Source organism: Lithobates pipiens, unplaced genomic scaffold (assembly GCF_037356315.1).
Source record: "Lithobates pipiens isolate NorthernLeopardFrog02 unplaced genomic scaffold, aLitPip1_a1.2 Scaffold_1, whole genome shotgun sequence".
NCBI classification, from domain to species: Eukaryota; Metazoa; Chordata; class Amphibia; order Anura; family Ranidae; genus Lithobates; species Lithobates pipiens.
The window spans coordinates 225,101,789-225,123,626 of record NW_027507685.1 but is presented as its reverse complement, the minus strand read 5'-3'; the positions used below and the strand labels follow the sequence as shown (position 1 = coordinate 225,123,626).

The window sequence follows — 21,838 nt, the reverse complement described above, 5'->3', positions numbered from 1 at the left end:
AAGAACTCTCTGATAATCTGAAACAAAGAATTGTTGCTCTACATAAAGATGACCTAGGCTATAAGAAGATTGCCAAGACCCTGAAACTGAGCTGCAGAGTGGTGGCCAAGACCATACAGCGGGTTTAACAGGACAGATTCTACTCAGAACAGACCTCGCCATGGTTGACCAAAGAAGTTGAGTGCACGTGCTCAGCGTCATATCCAGAGGTTGTCTTTGGGAAATAGACGTAATGAGTGCTGCCAGCATTGCTGCAGAGGTTGAAGGGGTGAGGGGGGGGGGGGGGTCAGCCTGTCAGTGCTCACACCATATGCTGCACACTGCATCAAATTGGTCTGCATGGCTGTTGTCCCAGAAGGAAGCCTCTTCTAAAGATGATGCACAAGAGAGACCACAAACAGTTTGCTGAAGACAAGCAGACTAAGGACATGGATTACTGGAACAATGTCCTGTGGTCTTATGAGACCAAGATAAACTTATTTGGTTCAGATGGTGTGAAGCGTGTGTGGGGGCAACCAGATGAGGGAGTACAAAGACAAGTGTGTCTTGCCTACAGTCAAGCATGGTGGTGGGAGTGTCATGGTCTGGGGCTGCATGAGTGCTGCCGGCACTGGGGAGTTAGTTCATTGAGGGAACCATGAATGCCAACATGTACTGTGACATAATGAAGCAGAGGCATGATCCCCTCCCTTCAGAGACTGGGACCCAGGGCAGTATTCCAACATAATGACCCCAAATGCACCTCTAAGACGACCACTGCCTTGCTAAAGAAGCTGAGGGTAAATATGATGGATTGGCCAAGCATGTCTCCAGACCTAAACCCTATTGAGCATCTGTGGAGCATCCTCAAATGGAAGGTGGAGGAGCGCAAGGTCTCCAACATCACCAGCCCTGTGATGTCATCATGGAGGAGGGGAAGAGGACTCCGGTGGCAACCTGTGAAGCTCTGGTGAACTCCATACCCAAGAGGGTTAAGGCAGTGCTGGAAAATAATGGGGGCCACACAAAATATTCACACTTTGGGCCAAGTTTGGAGATTTTCACTTAGGGGTGTACTCACTTTTGTTGCCAGCGGTTTAGACATTAATGGCTGTGTGTTGAATTATTTTGAGGGACAGAAAATTTACACTGTTATACAAGCTGCACACTCACTACTTTACATTGTAGCAAAGTGTCATTTCTTCAGTGTTGTCACATGAAAAGATATAATAAAATATTTACAATATTGTGAGGGGTGTACTCACTTTTGTGAGATACTGTAGCTGCATACAGGTCCTCACACCTCTATGAATCGCGATATTCCTGTGTTCTTCAACAGAAAAAGAAAATGTGACTTTTACATTTGATTTTTATTTACCATATGCTCAGCTTGACTTGACAGGTTGGCCTCAGGACACCCACTTGTCACATGACTCCTCGTGCCATATGGCCAAGCAAAACCCTACCTGATGACTGGTATTAATACTGCCTGAGAGGAAATGTGTTTTCCATAGAAACCAGTGAGATTTCATCTGTCGGTGCAGTTTTTAGACTTTTGTGATACACGAGTAGTAACTCCTATTAACAATTAGCCTGGTTTGCTTCCAGGTATTCTTATTCAATATGTTATAATAGAAGCCTTAAGCAGTGTTTATAAATGTAATTGAAGTTCATGCGATGTTGGCAGGGTGCTGGTATTCCTAGAATAAAAAACCTCCAGGGGGAATAATGCTGGTTTAGGAAGTGTTGACTTTTTGCACAGCGTGGAGCAGGCCTGTCCGTACTTGTAACCACGTGTACAGAGCGGCAAAGAGAGGCAAAGAGAGGCCTCGGGAAGGTGGAACCATCGCCTGACTTCCAGAGGCCTCGTGGTGAGGAGTTTATGTCCTTTAGCTGCTCCTTAACTCAATAGAATGCTTTAGGAAGAGCTTCACTAAGCATTATTTTTATTTATTGTAGAACTGAACCTAATAGGCCTACAGACCTATTGTTCTCGCCATTTATGTTCAGTTTTGCAGTGTTAATTTTTATTTTTTTCTTCTTTTAGGCCCTACCCGATTATGGCAGATGTCCTTCTCTTTTAAAGCGGGAGTCCGCCGGGACTCCGCGTTTTTTTTTTTTTTTTTTTTTTTTTTTAAAGTCAGCAGCTACAAATACTGCAGCTGCTGACTTTTAAAATAGTGACACTTACCTGTCCAGCGCGCCCGCGATGTCGGCACCCGAAGCCGATCTCTAGATCGACACTCGAGTGCTGCCGCCGCCATCTTGGGTATGGGAATCAGGAAATGGAGCCTTTCGGCTTCATTTCCCGGTTCCCTACTGCGCATGCGCGAGCCGCGCTGCGCAATGAGGACGGTCCCCGCTGCCTCTGGGATCTGTGTGTTTCCCAGCAGGCAGCGGGACACTTGCGGAAGGGGGCGGGCACTTGCGGAAAGGGGTGTAATGTACGCCCCTTTCCGCAGAGAGCTAGCCCGGAAGTGGGTGCAGTTACCTGGATTATCCAGGTAACTGCACCCCCCTCCCCCCTAAAAGGTGCCAATTGTGGCGCCGGAGGGGGGGAGGAATCCGATGAGCTGAAGGTCCATTTTAGGGTGGACCTCCGCTTTAAATGTTTTGTCTACAGGTCCTACTTGAACATGCCCCCCCCCCCCCCCCCCCAAATCTAATGTTTGTCTATAACACCTACCTGACTATTATTGACATTCTCATGTCTGTCTCTAGGTCCTACCTGACCAGGCAGATGGCTCCCTGTCTGTCTATAGGTCTTGCCTAACCATAACAGATTTCGCTCTATCCATTGTTAGTCTGTAGGTCCTACCCTACCTGACCACGGCAGGCGTCTCCCTTTCGGTCTGTAGGTCCTACCCTACCTGACCACGGCAGGCGTCTCCCCTTTCGGTCTGTAGGTCCTACCCTACCTGACCACGGCAGGCGTCTCCCCTTTCGGTCTGTAGGTCCTACCCTACCTGACCACGGCAGGCGTCTTTCTGAAACAAGGGCAGGACAAACAAGTGGGGGATGAGCTAGCAAAAACAGCAGTAGGAGGGGCAACCAAACTTCAGAGTCGCTGCTGGGAGGATGCAAAAAAGGGGCAGTTGAACTGCTAAGTCACTACAAAAAGGGGTAGCAGAGGCAGTAATAGGAGCTGAGCTGTTGAGTTAATGTTCAGAGGAAGCAAGGGTTGCTGAGCTACTCTGTCACTGCTGGAGTGGGGAACTGTGCAGATGATCTGCTAAGTAAGGAGAGAGTTGTGCTACTGAGTCACTGCTGGGAAATGTAATGGGGGGGGGGGGGGGGGGGGGGGAGAGAATCTGATCTGCTAAGTCCCCATTGAAAGGTGAGGTTAAAATGAGCTAAGCTACTGCGTCCCTGCTGGGGAGGGGGTGCAAGGTGAGCCGAGCTGCTGAGCCACTGCTGGGAAGTTGGAGCAGGGAAAACTGAGCTGCTGAAAAGAACAAATAATGGCACCAAACGCGCGACCTGCAATGCACATTACTGTGTGTTTTGTCGCATGTTTAAGAAAATGCACAATACAGCAAAATAAATACTCTTGGGCATGAATGTGTTAGCCAGGCAGTCCAAAGTTCAGGGTGAACGATGGCTTTCGGCTTTGCTGCCCTCCAGGATAGGAATATCCTAGCAATCAGAAAGAAAAAAGAGGGCGCACCAGCCTTGTGCATTGTCCTTTTGCTACATTTATTAAGATGAAAACATAATTTAAAACTACGGACAAAGGTAGAGAGAAAATCACACTTGTAACTGTCTTTAGCTTGTGTCAGTCCGTGTACTGATGGCAGTCTCCAGATCCTGAAGAGCGGGAGTACGGACCGCTACTGGCTACACCCTGAGGCTGCATTAAACAATAGTGCCTGCAGCAACAGGGGTCATTAAAAACTTGTTTTAAAGCTCAATTACTGCGTAAGTAAATGTAAATACTTGAATGTCCTTAGCCTGGCCACAGATTCAGTTTAACAGAACAGGTTGACAGGAGGCCAGGAGCTATTTGGGTTTGCATTAAAACTACTATGTCAAGGGGAAAAGAACACCCAGAAAGGTCTATCTGCAAAATTAGATGGAAAGGTACTGACCTCTCCAGTTCCCTGCACCTTCTTGTTTTAAGATAAATCTTCCTTTTGAAGTTCTCTTAAAAAACAAACAAAAACAAACCCCAAGATGACATTTTAGGAGGGTCCGATCTTGATCCCCCCCCCCCCCCCCCCCCCCACTTGCACTCAGTGGTTCATCTCACCAACTGCCACATCACTGCCCCGACAGGGGCAATTTAAAGTAACAATTCTATTTAAAAAAAAAAAAGTTATGGATCAGCCATGTCTGTGGCCTGCATACAGTGGAGAAACAAATTATTTGATCCCCTGCAGGTTTTGTACATTTGCCCACTTGCATATAAATGAAGGGTATATAATTTTGTTATCGTAGGTGTATTTTAAATGATAAAATTTCAACCAAAGTTCCAGGAAAAAAAAAACCACATGATACAATGGTTATAAATTGAGTTGCAGTTCAGTGAGTAAAATAAGTGTTTGTTTTATCCCCTACCAACCCAAAATAATTCTGGCTCCCACAGACTGGTTAAAGTATGTGCCCATGTGGTACACAGATTAGTCCTCAATTTAAGAAGATGCTCCTAATGACAACTCGTTATGTGTATAAAAGACACCGGTCCACACAATCTTTCTTCCATTCAAACCTCACCATCATGGGCAAGACTATAGAGCTATCAAAGGAAGTCGGGGACAAGATTGTAGACCTGTACAAGGCTGGAATGGGCTTCAGGACCATCAGCAAGAAGCTTGGTGAGAAGGAGGCAACCGTTGGCGCGATTATTCACAAATGAAAAAAAATACAAAATGGCCATCATTCGCCCTTGGTCCGGAGCTCCATGCAAGATTTCTCCTCATGGGGTAAGGATGGTCATGAGAAAAGTGAGGGATTAGCCTAAAACTACATGGGAGTAGCTTGTGAATGATCTGAAGGCAGTTGGGACCACAGTCACTGAACAAACCATTGGTAACACAATATTCCACCATGGATTGAAATCCTGCAGCACCCACAAGGTACACCTCCTCAAGAAGGCACATGTACAGGCTCCTCCGGCGCTTGCCAGTGAACATCTAAATGATTTACAGAAGGATTGGGAGAAGCTTTTGTTCAGATGAGACCCAACTTGAGCTCTCTGGCATTAACTCGACTCGCTGTGTTTTGGAGAAAGAAAAATGCTGACTATGACCCTAAGAACACCATCCCTACTGTTTACACCTCCATGCTTGACATTACGCTTTGGGGCTGTTTCTCTGCTAAAGGTTCATGCCGACTTTACCGCAATAACGGGCCACGTATTGTAAAATGTTAGATAAGAACCTTCTTCCCTCGGCCAGAACACTGAAGATGGGTCGTGGATGGGTCTTCCAGCATGACCCAAAACATAGTGCCGTGGCAACAGAGGAGTGGATCCAGAAGAAGCACATTAAGGTCATGCAGTGGCCTAGCCAGTCTCCAGACCTTCATCCTATATTTATGGAGGAAGCGGAAACACTGAGTTGCCAATCGACAGCCAAGAAGCCTTTAAGGGATTGTAAAGTAAAAATTGTTTTTTTCTTAAAATAACAAACATGTTATACTTGCCTCCACTGTGCAGCTCGTTTTGCACAGAGTGGCCCGAAACCTGCTCTTCTGGGGTCCCTCGGCAGCTGTCTCTGCTTCCTCCCGCAGGTACTTCTCACGTTCATGCAAGCTCCCTCGCATGGTGAGAAGCACCTGCGGGCGCGCTCCCGTGATACAGCCGGCAGCTATAGCCGCTCGCGTCATTGGATGTGATTGACAGCAGCGTCAGCCAATGGCTGCGCTGCCTTCAATCCATCCACTCCAGCCAATCAGCGGCCAGGCTGAGCGGTGAAGAGGACGGCGGGGGGCGAGCGCGGGACTTTCGAGGGGTCAGGTAAGTAAAACGTGGGGCTCGGGGCACCGGCACTGTAAGATGTTTTTTCACCTTAATGCATAGAATGCATTAAGGTGAAAAAACATTTAACTTTACGACCCCTTTAAGGATTTAGAGGAGATCTGTAATAAGTGAACCAAAATCCCTCCTGAGATGTGTGCAAGCCTGGTAACCAACTACAAGAAACGTCTTACTGCTGTGCTTGCCAATAAGGGTTTCTCTACCAAGTACTGTACTAAGTACTAAGTCATGTTTTGCTTGCGGTTCAAATACTTTTTACTTACTGAACTGCAACTCCATTTATAACAATTTTATCGTGGTTTTTTTTTTTTTTTTTTTGGTTGATATTCTGTCTCATCTTTTTAACCACTTGCCGCCCGCCCTATAGCAAATGGACGGCGGCAAAGTGGTTTCATAATCCTGACCGGACGTCATATGACGTGATCAGGATTATGAGCCGCTGCGCGCCCCTGGGGGCGCGCATCGCGGCGATCGTTGTTGCGGGATGTCAATCTGACACCCGGCAACTACGATCTCGGTAAAGAGTCTCAGACGGAGACTCTTTACCACGTGATCAGCCGTGTCCAATCACGGCTGATCACAGTGTAAATAGGAAAAGCCGGTGATCGGCTTTTCCTCACTCGCGTCTGTCAGACGCGAGTAGAGGAGAGCCGATCGGCTGCTCCTCTGACAGGGGGGGTCTGTGCTGATCGATTATCAGCACAGCCCCCACCCGAGGATGCCCACACTGGACCACCAGGGATGCCACCAGACCACCAGGGATGCCAAGGACAAGGTATGCCACCCTAGACCACCAGGGATTCTAGTCAGTGCCCATAATGGATGCCAATCAGTGCCCATAATGGATGCCAATCAGTGCCCACAATGGGCATCACTGATTGGCATGCATTATTGATTGGCATCCATTAGGCGGCATTGTATTATAATATATTGCCCTATCAGTTCCCATCTGTGCCGCCTATCAGTGCCTACCCATGCCCACCTGTGCCGCCTACCCATGCCCACCTGTGCCGCCTACCCATGCCCACCTGTGCCGCCTACCCATGCCCACCTGTGCCGCCTACCCATGCCCACCTGTGCCGCCTACCCATGCCCACCTGTGCCACTTATCCATGCCAATCCGTGCCAATTTGTGCCACCTATCAGTGCCCATCCGTGTCGCCCATCAGTGCCACCCATCAGTGCCGCCTATCAGTGCCACATATCGGTGTCCATCAATGCCACCTCATCAGTGCCACTTCATTGGTGCCACCTCATCGGTGCCCATCAGTGCCGCCTTATCATTGCACATCAGTGTAACCCCATCAGTGCCCATCAGTGAAGGAGAAAACTTACTTATTTGCAAAGTTTTGAAACTGAAACAAAAAAAAACATTATTTTTTTCAAAATTTTCGGTATTTTTTTATTTGTTTAGCAAAAAATAAAAACCGTAGAGGTGATCAAATACCACCAAAAGAAAGCTCTATTTGTGGGGAAAAAATGATACAAATTTAATTTGGGTACAGTGTAGCATGACCGCGCAATTGTCATTCAAAATGCGACAGCACTGAAAGCTCAAAATTGGTCTGGGCAGGAAGGTGTTTAACCACTTCCCACCCGGCCAATGCGTATATACGGCCGGGTGGGAGCCGCCTGCTCCTGATAGGACGTTTGGGAACGTCATTCAGGAGCAGCGGGATCGCGCGCGCCCGCGCAGCGGCGCGATCCCGATGTGCTCGTGTCACCCGGACACGGCACATCTCAGATCGGCAGGAGGGCTCTGTGATTGGCCCTCCTGATCACATGACGGCCGTGTCCAATCACGGCCGTCATGTGATGTAAACAAACAGCCGGTTGCTAGGCAATCGGCTCTCCTCTCCTCACACGGAAGTCACCGCTGAGGAGAAGAGAGCAGATCGCTGCAGCCGGCTGATGATCAGTGAGTATGGGCTGCTTTTTACAGCTTTTTACTCACTGATCATCAGTGTAGTGTACACACACAACACACCACACAGTACAAACACAGTCCCCACATATGTCCCCAAAACACACATGTCCCCAAAACATACATGTCCCCAAAACATACATGTCCCCAAATAATAAAAACACATGTCCCTAATAATAAAAACATGTCCCCCACATATGTCCCACTAAAATCACATGTCCCAATGATTATCTGCACACATATGTACGTGATCACCTGCACACATATGTACATGATCATTTGCGTACATATGTCCGTGATCACACAAACCAATTATTATACACTTAACGGAATTTTTTTTACCAAAAACATGTAGCAGAATACATTTTGGCTTAAATTTATGACAAAATTTGATTTTATTGGATTTCTTTTCAAATAGAAAAAAGAAAATATAGTTTTTTTTCCAAATTTCCGCTATTTTTGCGCTTATATCGCAAAAAAAAAAAAACGGAGTCGTGAATAAATAACACCAAAATAAAGCTCTATTTGTGCGAAAAAAATGATAACAATTTCATTTGGGTACAGTGTAGCATGACCGCGCAATTGTCACTGAAAGAGCGAGAGCGCTGAAAGCTGAAAATTGGGCTGGGAAGGAAGGGGGTGAAAGTGCCCTGTATTGTAGTGGTTAAGTGCCCGGTATTGAAGTGGTTAAAATACAATTATGATAAAAATTTATAGGCCCTTCATTTTTTTGTAAGTGGGCAAACTTACACAAACTTCAGATCAAATAATAATTTTCCCCACTGTAGGATGCAGTAATTTTCCGAAATGGCCCTGGTTATATAATTGAGTATGAACGGTGCTCAGTGCCTTCAAAGTAAGCTGTAAAGAAGACACCCCATAGATCTGATCTGAAAGTCATTGTTTAAATAGGACTAGGCAACAAACACTGGGAAAATCAAGTATTTTCTAAATTACAAGAGGTACATACAATATATTCTTACTTGGATCTTGCTCTCTGTTGCGTATTTCTTCCATATCTGTGCAGTAATCCAATGTAGAACAGGCACTTCCTATAATAAAGACCAGGCACTGCTGCCCTCTCTCCTTGTGCGGGGTGACCAGGCTTGTCACTGCCCCTCCTGTAGTTTTCTGCTGGCAGTCTAGTAAATGTAGCCTCTTGAGCCCCTTCCACAGCTCTGCTGTCTGCACACAGCACGGTGGTGATGTCACTTCAACTTTTACGAGGTAATATCTGGGTTTGTGAAATCATTCATGGCATAAGAAGTGGATTGAAATCCTTTGCGGCTACTATAGATAATAATGAAATTAGTTTCTGTGCCTGGAGTTCGGCTACTACTGAGTAAGTATGCTAGTGGAGGGTCTCGTCTTTGAGTTAAATAGTCATTTTGAGGAAGTGGTTGTACCGGGGTGATGCCTGAAGGCTCAATTCCCCCCCCCACGCTGCCCTCTGCCGCTCCACTCACAGCGTTCAGCCAGAATCGGCTTTGTTTGGGTCTCCAATGTAGTAACCCGCTAACTGCCATCACAACATCCCTTCCGGTTTACTCAGCGCCAATTTTAAATGGTATTCAAATATTCAGATTTTGGCGTTTTTAATACTTTTAAGTGCAAAGGAGGGATTTGCGCACTAAAGAGTGCGTACGTAAGTCGTGCCCGCAAATGTAAACGGTGTTCAAATCGGGTATCGCCACGATAGTCGGAGCGAGAGCAATAATTCTAGCAAAAGATCTCCTTAACTCTAAACTGGTAACCGTTCTTCATAATTTTTTTTTTTTTTTTTTTTCTTAAAGCGTCACCTATGGAGATTTTTAAGTGCCGTAGTTTGTGGCCCTTTCGATGAGTGTGCGCAATTTTAAGCCATGACATGTTAGGTATCTATTTACTCGGCGTAACATCATCTTTCACAATATACAAAAAATTGGGCTAACTGTACTGGTTGGTTAGTTGTGTGTTGTTTTTTTTTTTTTTTTTTTTTCTTCAGTGGAGTGTATTTTTTCTGTTTTGAAAGACCGCTGCACAAATACGGTGTGACATAGAATATTGCAACGACCGCCATTGTATTCTCTAGAGTTTTCGCTAAAAAATATATTTAATGTTTGTTGGTTCAAAGTTCATTTTCTAGCACAAAAATACAGATTTTTTTTCGCTTGTAAGCAACAAGTGTCAGAAATAGGCTTGGTCCTTAAGTGGTTAAAGGGGTTGTAAGGGTTTGTTTATTTTCTAAATGGGTTCCTTTAAAGTGGTTGTATACTCAATTTTTTAACTTTTACCTACAGGAAAGCCTATAATAAGGCTTACCTGTAGGTAAAAAAAATCTCCTAAACCTGTACGGTTTAGGAGATATTCCCCTCGGTATACGCCGCTGACTGCAGCGGCGCATGCGCACAAGGGGATTCTTGGCCTGAAAATGCGGCAGTGGCCGGCCGGAATGAAATCTCCCGCGTGCATGCGCGGGAGTGACGATATCGCGGCTCCGGCCACTCACAGCGCCGGAGCCGCGATACCCGGAAGAAACGCAGAGGAAGCATGTCAGCTCCCTCGGCGTGGATCGGGCCAGATGTCGGGGCCTCGTTCTAAGGTAAGTATTTCATGAGCTAGCTAGTACTAGCTCATTATGCCTTTTGCTTTGCAGGTGTTTAAAAAAATAAAAATAAATATTGCGCGTTTACTACCGCTTTAAGCTAGTGCATTGTTGGTTCACTTACCTTTTTTTCCTTTGACTTCCCTTCTAAATGTTGTGTTTGTTTGTTTGTTTATTTTTTCTTTGTCCGAATTTCTCACTTCCTGTTCCTCCTCAGTAAGCTGTTCTGGCTGACTAAACACCGCTCGGATGATGGTGTGAAGTTTACTGAGGAGAAACAGGAAGTGAGAAATTCAGACAAAGAAAAAAAACATTTAGAAGGGAAATCGAAGGAAAAGGTAAGTGAACCAACAAGAAAATAAAACACAAAGCTTTACAACCCCCTTTAAGCCAGGGGTTTCAAACTGGCGGCCCTCCAGCTGTTGCAAAGCTACAAGTCCTATGAGGCATTGCAAGGCGGACAGCTACAAGCATGACTCCCTCAGGCAGAGGCATGATGGGACTTGTAGTTTTGCAAAACAGCTGGAGGGCCACCAGTTTGAGACCCCCGGGTTAAGCTAAGATATTATCTTGTAAAAGTAGCAGTGACATCATCACTGTGCTGAATATAGCCTTAACACGGCAGTGGGAGGGGCCCAGCAGGCTCCACCCACTACAGGCTGCCTGTAGAAAACAGAAGGGGGTGGAGTCCAGACCCATCAACCTGCACAAGGAGAGAGAGCAGCATTGAGTGGTCTTTATTACAGGAAGCTCACACTGGATTACTGCACAGATGTCGAAGAAATACACAAAGCACAGCAAGATTCAAGGAAGAATACACATGACTTTTGTATTAGGACAACATTTGCTTTTCTTGGAGTTCAATGCAAGTGCACAAAGGTCGTGAAAGCCTCCTGGATGTTTGCAGGCATGGAGCCCTAAAAGCTTTTGATTTCGGATTCCCTTTTATTCCTTGTGTACCTACATTGCTTGTGCTTTGTTAAATGCTTCAAAAACAAGTAATGACAGCTATTCCTGACAGGCAGCAAGTGTCAGTTTACAAGCCCCGGGGAGGATGTAGATGGGTGCCGAGCACCTGAGTGACATGCACCGCGATCGGCTATGTTCAGGGGAATTGGAGGCGTCTGTTTTTTGTTTTTTTTTTCCTGCCGGGTTGCTTTGCTGATGGACTGCGGTGGAAAAAGCACCTGCTGCTACTTGCCTCATAGGAAAGTATCCGACGTAATACAATGTAGGGTGAAGCCTCTGTGAGTGTCACTTTGGGCCACAATCAGAGGTGTATAGGGCTGGCCTTGAAGGCTGGGGAGCCATCTGGCCTCATAACAGTTGCTAAGCACGATCATCGCTGCTTCTTCCTTCTGAAGAATTTTATTTAATATGTACCCAATAAACTGCATGTAATACAATCAGACTGACTTACAGACGAAGTAGCATATCCCTGGTTACAGCCGATCATAAACCTATCATACAGAACATAGGACTTTACAGTTACCAATTATTATCAAAATTACTTTGCCAAAAATAAATTAGGGATAAAATGCGGACTTTATTTCTGTGTGCGCTAAAATATTGTTAAAACATAAATTGCAAGGATGCGTTCCGTTTCAATTTTCTCCATTCTTCTTTCAGGACAGCACCTTTTTGGAGAGAGCGTAGCGCCACCTCTTCGCAGGAAACGCTGTGTGAGAACGCCCCCTTTTAAAAGCAGCTGCTTCCACCATGCCGTCAGTTTTAATGTTTCCTCCGCCACGGAACCAGAGGGGCTGCGCTCTCTCCAAGGAGGGGCTTTTGACAGTACCTTCATAGTTTTTGGTGCTTAGACCAGCCCAGCTTCTTCCCGCAGGAGAGGGGGTGCTCTGGTGTCCCTTTGCAGGCTCACAGGATTAATGCTCTGCTGGAGGTCGTCTGCCAGGAGTGTTTGTGGGGGCCGCGGGCGTGCTCAGAGTGTCCATGCCAGGTCTCTGCATGGCGTCGTTGAATCCCGGATGGCGGGTGACGTCAGTTCCGGTGGGCGGAGACTTCCGGCGGGGTGTAGCAGGGTTTAGTTCCAGCTTTTGGAACGCAGGAGGAAGGGATGGGTCCTCTGTCCGGGACTTGAAAGAGACATTTAAAGCCCACAGGCGGCGGTTTACAATGGAGGAGACTCATTCGTCAGCAGTTATAGTGGATGCAGGTGCCCAGGTAGGCAAGGTGCAGTGGCACCTCTTTCCTTTTCTTTCACTGGGTGTTTTTTCTCTTGTGTGACGGGTCCTGCAGCTGTCTGCTATAGTGTAAATGTTCTAATAGCAGCTCAGCAAGGAGAGAGACTCTGGGCATTTCGGGTGTTGGCTGTGGGTACTGTTAGAAGTCATAGCCCTAAATAAAGACCTGGGGGTTGTTCTGTTTACTGTTGTTTCAGAAAGCCACTGCCAAATCAGAGAGAACAGGGAGAAAATGCCCCTCGTGCAAAAACCCCTTAAGGGACTCTTGGCCCAAACCACTGTGCAGATCCTACATTGCGGATTTAGTAAGAGAAGAGTCTACACAGGAGTGTAAAGAACTTGTGTCTTCTGTAAGGAAAGAAATAGAAGAGACCCTAGGGACAGTACGTTCCCTTGTGAAAATACATGGGCCAAAGTTCCAGCCAAGAACAGAGCTCTCAGTCCAGTCTCCCTCCGTCCACTTCCAGGCAAGTGGAAAGTGAGCCTGAGGAGGAAAGGGAAATCATTCCCCCTTCAACCATTGATTCTGAGGATGAGGAGGTGGAAGAAGAAACAAGATCATCTAGGTATAAATTATTGCTTGAATAGGTGGGCGAATTACTCAACGCATTCTATACCACTTTGAAGATTCAGGAAGAAAAAACCCAGCTGTCAGTACATGACAAAATGTACCAGGGACTGGAGGAAGTTCGACATAGTCTTCCCTCTTCATAAAGTTCTAACAGACACCATTAAAAGGAATGGAAGGATCCAGAAAAAGGTCAGTTCTTTTCCAAAGCCCTCAAAAGAAGGTTTCCTTTTGAGGAAAACAAAGAATTGGTTTGGAATAATAAAAAAATAAATAATGCCGCCTTTTCACAAGTATCTAAAAAGCCTGATCTGGCTTTCGAGGATATGGGTATTCTTAAAGATGCTATGGACAAGAGGGCAGATTGGCTAGGAACGAATCCCAGGCTCTCTTCAGTAGCCCATCTTAAACCCACAATGGCAGCTACGGTTGTGGCTAGGAACATGGAATGTTGGCTAGATCAACTTAAAAACCATGTGGTAGCAGGTACCTCCAAGAAAGATCCCTACTCTGCTGAAAGCAGTCAAATATATGGCAGATGCATCAGCAGAATCTATCAGGATGTCGACCAGATCCTCCGCGCTAGTTAACTCCGCAAGACCTGGTCAAGGGATTTTAAAACTGTGCAGAATTCCCTTTTCAGGAGATCTGATGTTCGGTCCATAACTGGAAACTGTCCTTGACAGGACAGCAGATAAAAAGAAAGCTTTCCCACAGAAAAAGAAGGCGGTGCAGTAAAGGAAAAACTTTCGTCCTTTTCAACAAACCAATAAGGAAAAAGACCAGACACAGAAAAGAACCTGGAATTCCCCCCCCCCCCGATTAAACCCCTTAAAAAAAAAAAAGGCGGGAGACTACAGGACTTCTTACCAGCTTGGGAAAAGACAAGAAGTCCATTCATTCGGGTTCAAACGGGGATATGAACTAGAATTTTCACAAATGTCCCCAAATCGGTTTTACATCACAAACCTACCAAGGGATCGGGAGAAGGCTCTCGCCATGAAGTCGTTTACAAGAACTGGTGCAACAGAAGGTCATTTCCCAGGTTCCGAAAGATCAGGAGGGGAAAGTTTTACTGCCATATTTTTCTGGTAAAAAAAAAACATCAGGAAAGTTCCGCCTGATTCTCAATTTGAAGGTTCTGAACCAATCCGTAAAATACAAAAAAAATTCAGGATGGATAAAATTTTCTCTGTGAGGAATTTACTAACCCCCAGATGCTACATGGCTTCCATCGATTTGAGGGATGCCTATCTCCATATGCCAATAGCACCCCCATCACAAAAATCCCTGCGTCTTGCAGTCAGTCGGAGGGGGGGGGACTGGCATCTGCAGTTCCGGGCTCTGCCCTTTTGCCATTTCCTCCTCCTCCCCAGAGTATTCATGAAAGTGATGGCAGAAGCTTTGGTGTCCCTGAGACTGGAGGGGACCCCAATAGTGCCCTACTTGTACGAACTGCTACTGTTCGACTCAAGGGATCAAGTAGAGGTCAATCTACAAATACCCAAGCACATCTAAAGAGTTTGGGCTGGCTTCTCAACCTTCAGAAGTCAAATCTAATACCATCCCAATGGGTAAGGTTTCTGGGGTATGAAATAGATTAGTTAGAACAGAGAATATGTCTGCCCCAGGATAAAATGCAGTCAGCCCTGAGAGCACTCATCCAACTCCAGAGATTTCTGTAAGATAAGCCATGTTCGCTCTGGGATTGTTGACAGTGGCAATTCCCTTGGTACAGTGGGCCAGGTTTCATGCCTGTCCGCCGCAGGCAGATATTCTGATGAATTGGTCTTACCAGGAACCTCTGTGGAAGAAGTTCAGCATAGGGTCAAGATCAAAAAGGTTTCTCTGGTGGAGAGACCAAAGAAACCTCTCGGCTTCTTTGGACCTTTCCGGTAACACAGAGGCTGACCACAGGTGCCAGCGCATGGGGGTGGGGAGCTCACCTAGAAGAACAAACCACTCCAGGGGTTTGGTCCAAGCCAGAGGTGAGATCATCGAATTGGAGAGAGTTGAAGGTTATTCACCTAAGCCTTCTCTCCTTCAAGGGAGTTCTAGTGAAAAAACATGTCCAAATACTGTCGGACAACATGACGGCAGTATTATATTTAACAAAGCAAGGGGGTACAAAAAGCAGAACCTTGATGGAGCTAGCTCATCAAATCGTAAGATGGGCAGAGTACAATTTGACCTTTCTATCCGCAGTTCATCTAAAAAGGTACGAAGAACACCCTGGCAGACCTCCTCAGCAAGAGGGAAATAAGAGAAGCCGAGTGGTCTTTAAACCAGGAGTTATTTGAAACGATCAATGAAAGTTGGGGTTGCTCTCAGGTGGACATCTTTGCAAAACAAGACAATACAAAAACACTGGCCGCCTTCTCTCTTCAGATGCTGGATCAAGCTCTCGGAGTAGATGCATTAGCCCACAAATGGGACTTTCATTTGTCTTATACATGGGATTTATCTTTAGTTCTTCAGGGTCTCACTAGGTCTCCGTTTGAACCTATAGAAGAATCTTCATTAAAATTTTTGAAACTTAAAACTATTCAACTGGTAGCAGTAACATCTGCCCGCAGAATTACCATGATACAAGCACTTTCAATTAAAGAACCTTTATGAGATGTCTACCGCGTAGTCTTAAGGACAGATCCAGCCTCAGTCTTTCACCGTACAAAGGAGATCATTGTCCCTACCTTTTTGTCCTTTACCTTCAGGGCCAGGAGAAGAAGCCTTCCATACTCTTGATGAAAGGAGATGCCTTCTAAAATATCTGGAGATAACGAAGGAAGTTGGGAAATCATCTTCCCTCTTTGTCCTAATGGAAGGTACTCACCAAGGGCGTAAGGCTTCCAAAAGTACCCTTGGAAGATGGCTAAAACAAGCCATTAAAGAGGCATACATCTCTTTTAGGTCTGGAACCTCCAGAAGGAGTCTTGCCTCATTCTACCCGAGCAGTGGCGGCATCATGGGCAGAAAGGGCCGGGGCATCTCCTGAGCAAATCTGCAAGGCTGCCACATGGCCCAGTTTTTGACCTTCATAAGGCACTACCGGTTGGCTCTACTATCAGCCTCGGACCAATCCTTTACAGGCAGTAGTCCCACCCTGAAGTAAGTTTCTCAGTTATCCTCTCCAAGGTGCTGTCCTGAAAGGCGAAGGGAGAATTGGTTAGACTTACCGGTGACTGTATTCTACGAGCCTTTCAGGACAGCAGCCTACTTCCCTCCCTAGGTTATCAAATGTAAAATATAATTGTGGGGTTTGGTAATTGTCTGCTTATATCTTCCAGCATGTCAGAGGATTTCTTGGTAACAACTAACGACATGGTGTAAGCAGCTGCTTTTTAAAAGGGGGCATTGCCACACAGTGTTTCCTGTGAAGAGGTGGAGCTATGCTCTCTCCAAGTTGCTGTCCTGAAAGACTTATAGAAATAGCTTCACCGGTAAGTCTAACTGTGTTGTGTGTTTTTTATATTTTTTTTTTATTTTTTTGGATTTATCACAGCCTACAATATTTCTGGCCACCACTAGACGGAGACTTAACCCAAATCTAGCTGGTTGGGCAATGGGCATATACAGGCAGATATAAATCTTAGGGCTCATTCACACATGCTTTGATCTCTGAAGAGTTCTGTGCATTTAGATTGATCTTCAGAGAGCATTTGACAGGAGGTGGAATATCAGCTCCTGACCATCTGCTTTAACCCCGCAACCCATTGCAAGCAAGCAGTTGGTGGGAGGTAAAAACGCATCTCAACCATGGGAATTTACCCCCCCCCCCAACTGCTAGCATGAATGAGCCCTTCCATGCAATCTGGTGTACTCTTAAGGATAGGGGAGTGGTCTAGGAATTGGTACACTTCTGGGATTCTTAAAACTACTCTGCAAACTAGAATCCTTGTGTTAACCCCTCTTTCCACTGCCCATGCACACCAGATACATGACTTATGATAGCATGCCACCACCAAGTAACTTGTCCTTTGACTGGCCTGCTAGGCGACCACACACACACACATATATACAGAAATCTGGCTAAGAAGATCTAATTTACGCTGTGATGCTTAATCTGCATGCAATCCACTAATACCATAGGCTTGCACACAGGGTGTGCCGGATGTGCCTGGGTGCACCCCCACCCCCTTATGGCAGCTGAGGCTACAGCAAAATGGACTGGGGAATCTCTGCTCTCAGTCCCTTTCTATGCTATTGTACCAAAGACCCTCAAAAGAAGGTTTCCTAGCAAATTGTAAAAAAAAAAAAATGAAAAAGATCTCGTAAATTTTTATTTTATTTTTTTTATCTTATTTTATCTTATTTTATCTTAAAGTAATATCAAAATAAAATACAAATAAAAAATGGCTAACCTCCTATCTCTGCCCCACTGGCGCCGTCCTCTGCCCTAACACCATCCACTGCTCTACTGCGCATGTGTGCTGAGCTTTGAGGTGCGCACCCTAATGCAATAGGCTGAGCACTCTTATGACTAACACACAGTGCAATTGCATACAGAGTTATAAGGAGCTTATACAGAGCATATAGACACTGGTAACACAATGCAGCAACCTCTCTAGGAATAAGCCTCAGCTTAGTACTCGGAAGCGACTTATTCATTTTATAATTTATTAACCCAAAGGTGGACAGTGCAAAAAAAAAATGTACAAAGAGCCTTTACAGGTATTTGGCCTTTCAAATGCCTCTGAACACCCGTCCTGCTTTCCAAAAAATGCTTCTAAACTCAACTACCTAGAAACCACTATAAAGAACCCTGTGTACATGTACTGATAAGATAACATTGAGGAGAGTTCAGGGGCAGCGGGAAAAAAAAAAAAACACGCTCGACTGCTCCTAAAGCTGGATACACACTATACAACTTTTGTTGTTTGATTTCCTTTATCAGACCATAAAGGAAATCCTTTACCAAAACCGTGTAGTGCAAGGGCTTGTCTGATTGCATACAAATTGAAGCTGTTTAACCTCATATTATTATGTGGTTTTGGTAAATCGAAAGAAAATAAATCTAAAGAAAATTGTATAGTGTGTATGGCCCCTAGACGTCTGTTTACCAGCAGCTGTGTACATGAAGCCTCACCGTCCTGGCAGCACTGTTTATCCTGCTGACAGGAGCATGTTGACGTCCATCATTTCATCTTGTTTAAATCAAATCACACAATACGTATCCCATACTCCTCAATTTAATGAAATATGGATGTGGGCTAATCGTTTGCCAATCAACCCTGGGGGTGTCAAAACCTGCGGCCATAGGTTATATAGAACTGCTGGTTATAATGGCTGGCATGGGATTTCCGACACCAGCATGTCTTTCTGATCGCATAGTTGTCACAACTAGGTTCCATATAACCGTTTTGTTGATCTTTTAGGGATGCTTTGCTAGGCCACTCCAGGACCTTAATGTGCTTCTTCTTGAGCCACTCCTATGTTACCTTGGCTTAGTGTTTTGGGTCATTCTGGAATACTCATCCAGGACCCATTTTTAATGCCCTGGCTGATGGAAGGAGGTTCTTGCCCAAGATTTGATGGTACATGGCCCTGTCCATCGTCCCTGTTGGTGAAGTTGTCCTTTCCCCTTAGCATAATGTTTCCACCTCCCATGTTTGACGGTGGGGATGGTGTTCTTGGGGTTGTAGGCAGCATTCCTCCTCCTCCAAACGCGGTGAGTTGAGTTGATGCCAAGAAGATTGCTTTTTGGTCTCCCCTGACCACAACACTTTCCCCCAGTTCTCCTCTGAATCATTCATATCTTCATTAGCAAACTTCAGAGGGGCCTGTAAATGTGCTTTCTTGAGCAGGAGGACCTTGCAGGTGCTGCAGCATTTCAGTCCTTTACGGCGTAGTCTCTTACTAAGTTTTCTTGGTAGCTATGGTCCTAGCTGTCTTTAGATCATTGACTATATTCTCCCGTGTAGTTCTGGGCTGATTCCTCATCGTTTTTCATGATCATTGAAACTCAAGGGGGTGAGATCTTGCTTGGAGCCCCCAACTGATGGTGATGGTAATTGTTTTTTTTATTTTTTTCCATTTGTGAATAATCGCACCAACTGTGGTCACCCTCTCACTGAAGATGCTTGGCGAAGGTCTTGTAACCCATTCCAGCCTTTTGTAGGTCTACAATCTTGTCCCTGACATCCTTGGACAGCTCTTTGGTCTTGGCCGTGGTGGAGAAATTGGAATCTGATTTATTGCTTCTGTGGACAGGTGTCTTTGTTACCTGTATAAAAAAAAAAACTGAGATTAGCAGCATTCCCTTTAATGCTGGATTCACATCTATGGCAGTTTTAGTGCTTTTTGCATTTTGCAGATTTGCACTACAGTCCATTTAACATTGTTTCCTATGGAATATGTTCTGTAGTGCCAATCTGCAAAAGGCACTAAAAATGCATAGGTGTGAATCCAGCCTTAGAGAGTGCTCCTAATCTCAGCTTGTTGCCTGTATAGAAGACACCTGGGATCCAGAAATCCTGCTGATTGATAGGGGATCAGATACTTATTTCACTCATTAAAATGCAAATCAATTTATAACTTTTTTGAAATGCGTTTTTATGGATATTTTATTTATTCTGTCTCTCACTGTTTAAAATAAACAATTTTACCATTAAAATTATAGACTGATCATTTCTATGTCAGTGGGCAAACGTACAAAATCAGCAGGGGATAAAAATATTTTTTCTCCTCCCTTTTAGATATTTCTCTCAATCTTTAGGCTCGATAGCAGGATTTTACATTTTGACCATTTTGTGTACTACTGACCATCAATATCTGTAATATTGAGCACTGAATTAGAACATGTCTGTAAAAATAGTAATATTATTATTATTAGTTTTTTTAAATCTGAACTATCAGTAAAATCTTACCACTTTTTACAGTGCACCAAAATAATTATTGTCCAAACACAAGAGGCTTGTATATGTTTACTTAAAGCCCAACTCTGGGCAGATAAACGATGATCCTTTGCAGTGGGCTGTTCCCACAATGTGACTGTGGGGTTCAGGCAAATATGAACCAAGGCAGACCTGTTCATTTATTTTTGTCTAAATTGAATGCTCCCATATATATATATATATATATATATATATATATATATATATATATATATATATATATATATATATATATATATATATATATATATATACCTCCTGTGCTTCTGAAACAGGTTAGAAAATAAAAGCATTAGTCTCACTGTGGGTGACACAGACAGTTCTTCTTGCAGACTATTTCCATGGTGAAGCCCAGTATGGCAGGGCTCCGATGTCACTCCTTATTTTGATGTGTGCAGATTGTTTGTTTGATGTGTGAATCCTGGTTTGCATGTCTCTCAATCTTTAAAGCTTTTCTGATCCCCGCAGGAGGATAATGACAGATCGCAGCTGCAGGTTCACCCAGGACTCTCTGCGGCTTCTCATGAATAACCCAGATTCTGAGAAACCGGTGTGTCAGGGGGAAATTGTCCCAATTGCTTCTTATTGCTTTCACCGATACAACAAGGTGTGTGTAAAAATAAATAATATATATATATATATATATATATATATATATATATATATATATATAAATTAGTGGTTTTGGGGGTTATTTAGCTTCAGTTATAGCGCTTACCAGTGAGCTGAGTCTGCAGTTTAAGGGCTTTTTTTGGCCCATGTTTATTGAAGTAAAACAAAAACCATCCATCCAGCATTCCCACGCAGGGGTTTCTTCCACAAAGCAATAATGAAATAAATTGAAAAATACCGAGCCACCTGGCTCTCTGGTCAGCACTGCTGTTCAGGTGTTGACCTCGGCCCTCTTGACCCTGTAACTGTGTCCCTGTTTGGTACCCACACTGTACCTCTGGTGACACTCTCTCTCTTGCAGCTTCCTGGCTTGCGTTATTGCCACACGGCTGCTTCAGGCCTGTAGCCTAGGCTTCAGGTCTGCTCCTTAGAACAAAAGGGTTTCCTCGAGTTAAACTCTCTCCTAGCTTACTCCTGATCCGCGCCTTGCTTCTCTGTCACAGGCTAGTCTCCCTCCTGCAGACATGCATGCTCTGGCTGCACCCATGCAGTCCCTGACTCCTGTAGAGGAATGGGAGTCCACCTGACTCCCATGCACAGACATCCTGTCTGTTGGGTGAGGCCCTGAGCCATAGCCAGGTCACAACTAAATAGCCCAGCACACAGCTGTGCAATCAGCGTGCCTTTCTCTCCAAAATCTGGTGTAAACCAGCAATATTCCAGGTAGCACAGGGTCCCAATTCCACATATCCTCCCCCCCTTTATTTTGAACCGGAGGGAGGAACACATAAACCCGTTACTATGAATGGGACACCTCTGTGCCAGCCATTAGCTGCATAGGCCCATTTCTTTTTCCAGGTATGTTTCCACCAGCACTTCACCTTGGCACCTCTGTGCCAACTATCAGCAGCAGGAGTGTTAATCTGCCCAACCTTTTTGATAAAAGGGCCACTCCACCCACATCTTCTTCCTGGTGCGCTTCCACCAGTACTTCTTCCTGAACCGTGGGCTCCCAGTGACCTCTCTATCCCTTCTACCTTCTGCCCACGGGATCCTCACATTTCTTTATTTTTCCCATAGACCTACCCTCCCGGGACTGT

The 21,838-nt window shown here is 45.1% G+C and overlaps 1 protein-coding gene across 2 annotated transcripts in view; it reads left to right on the top strand.

The window, feature by feature from the left end:
- The window catches only part of AGPAT1 (1-acylglycerol-3-phosphate O-acyltransferase 1), a 125,910-nt gene that overhangs the window by 24,935 nt on the left and 79,137 nt on the right, over positions 1 to 21,838 (top strand). The window lies entirely within an intron of this gene.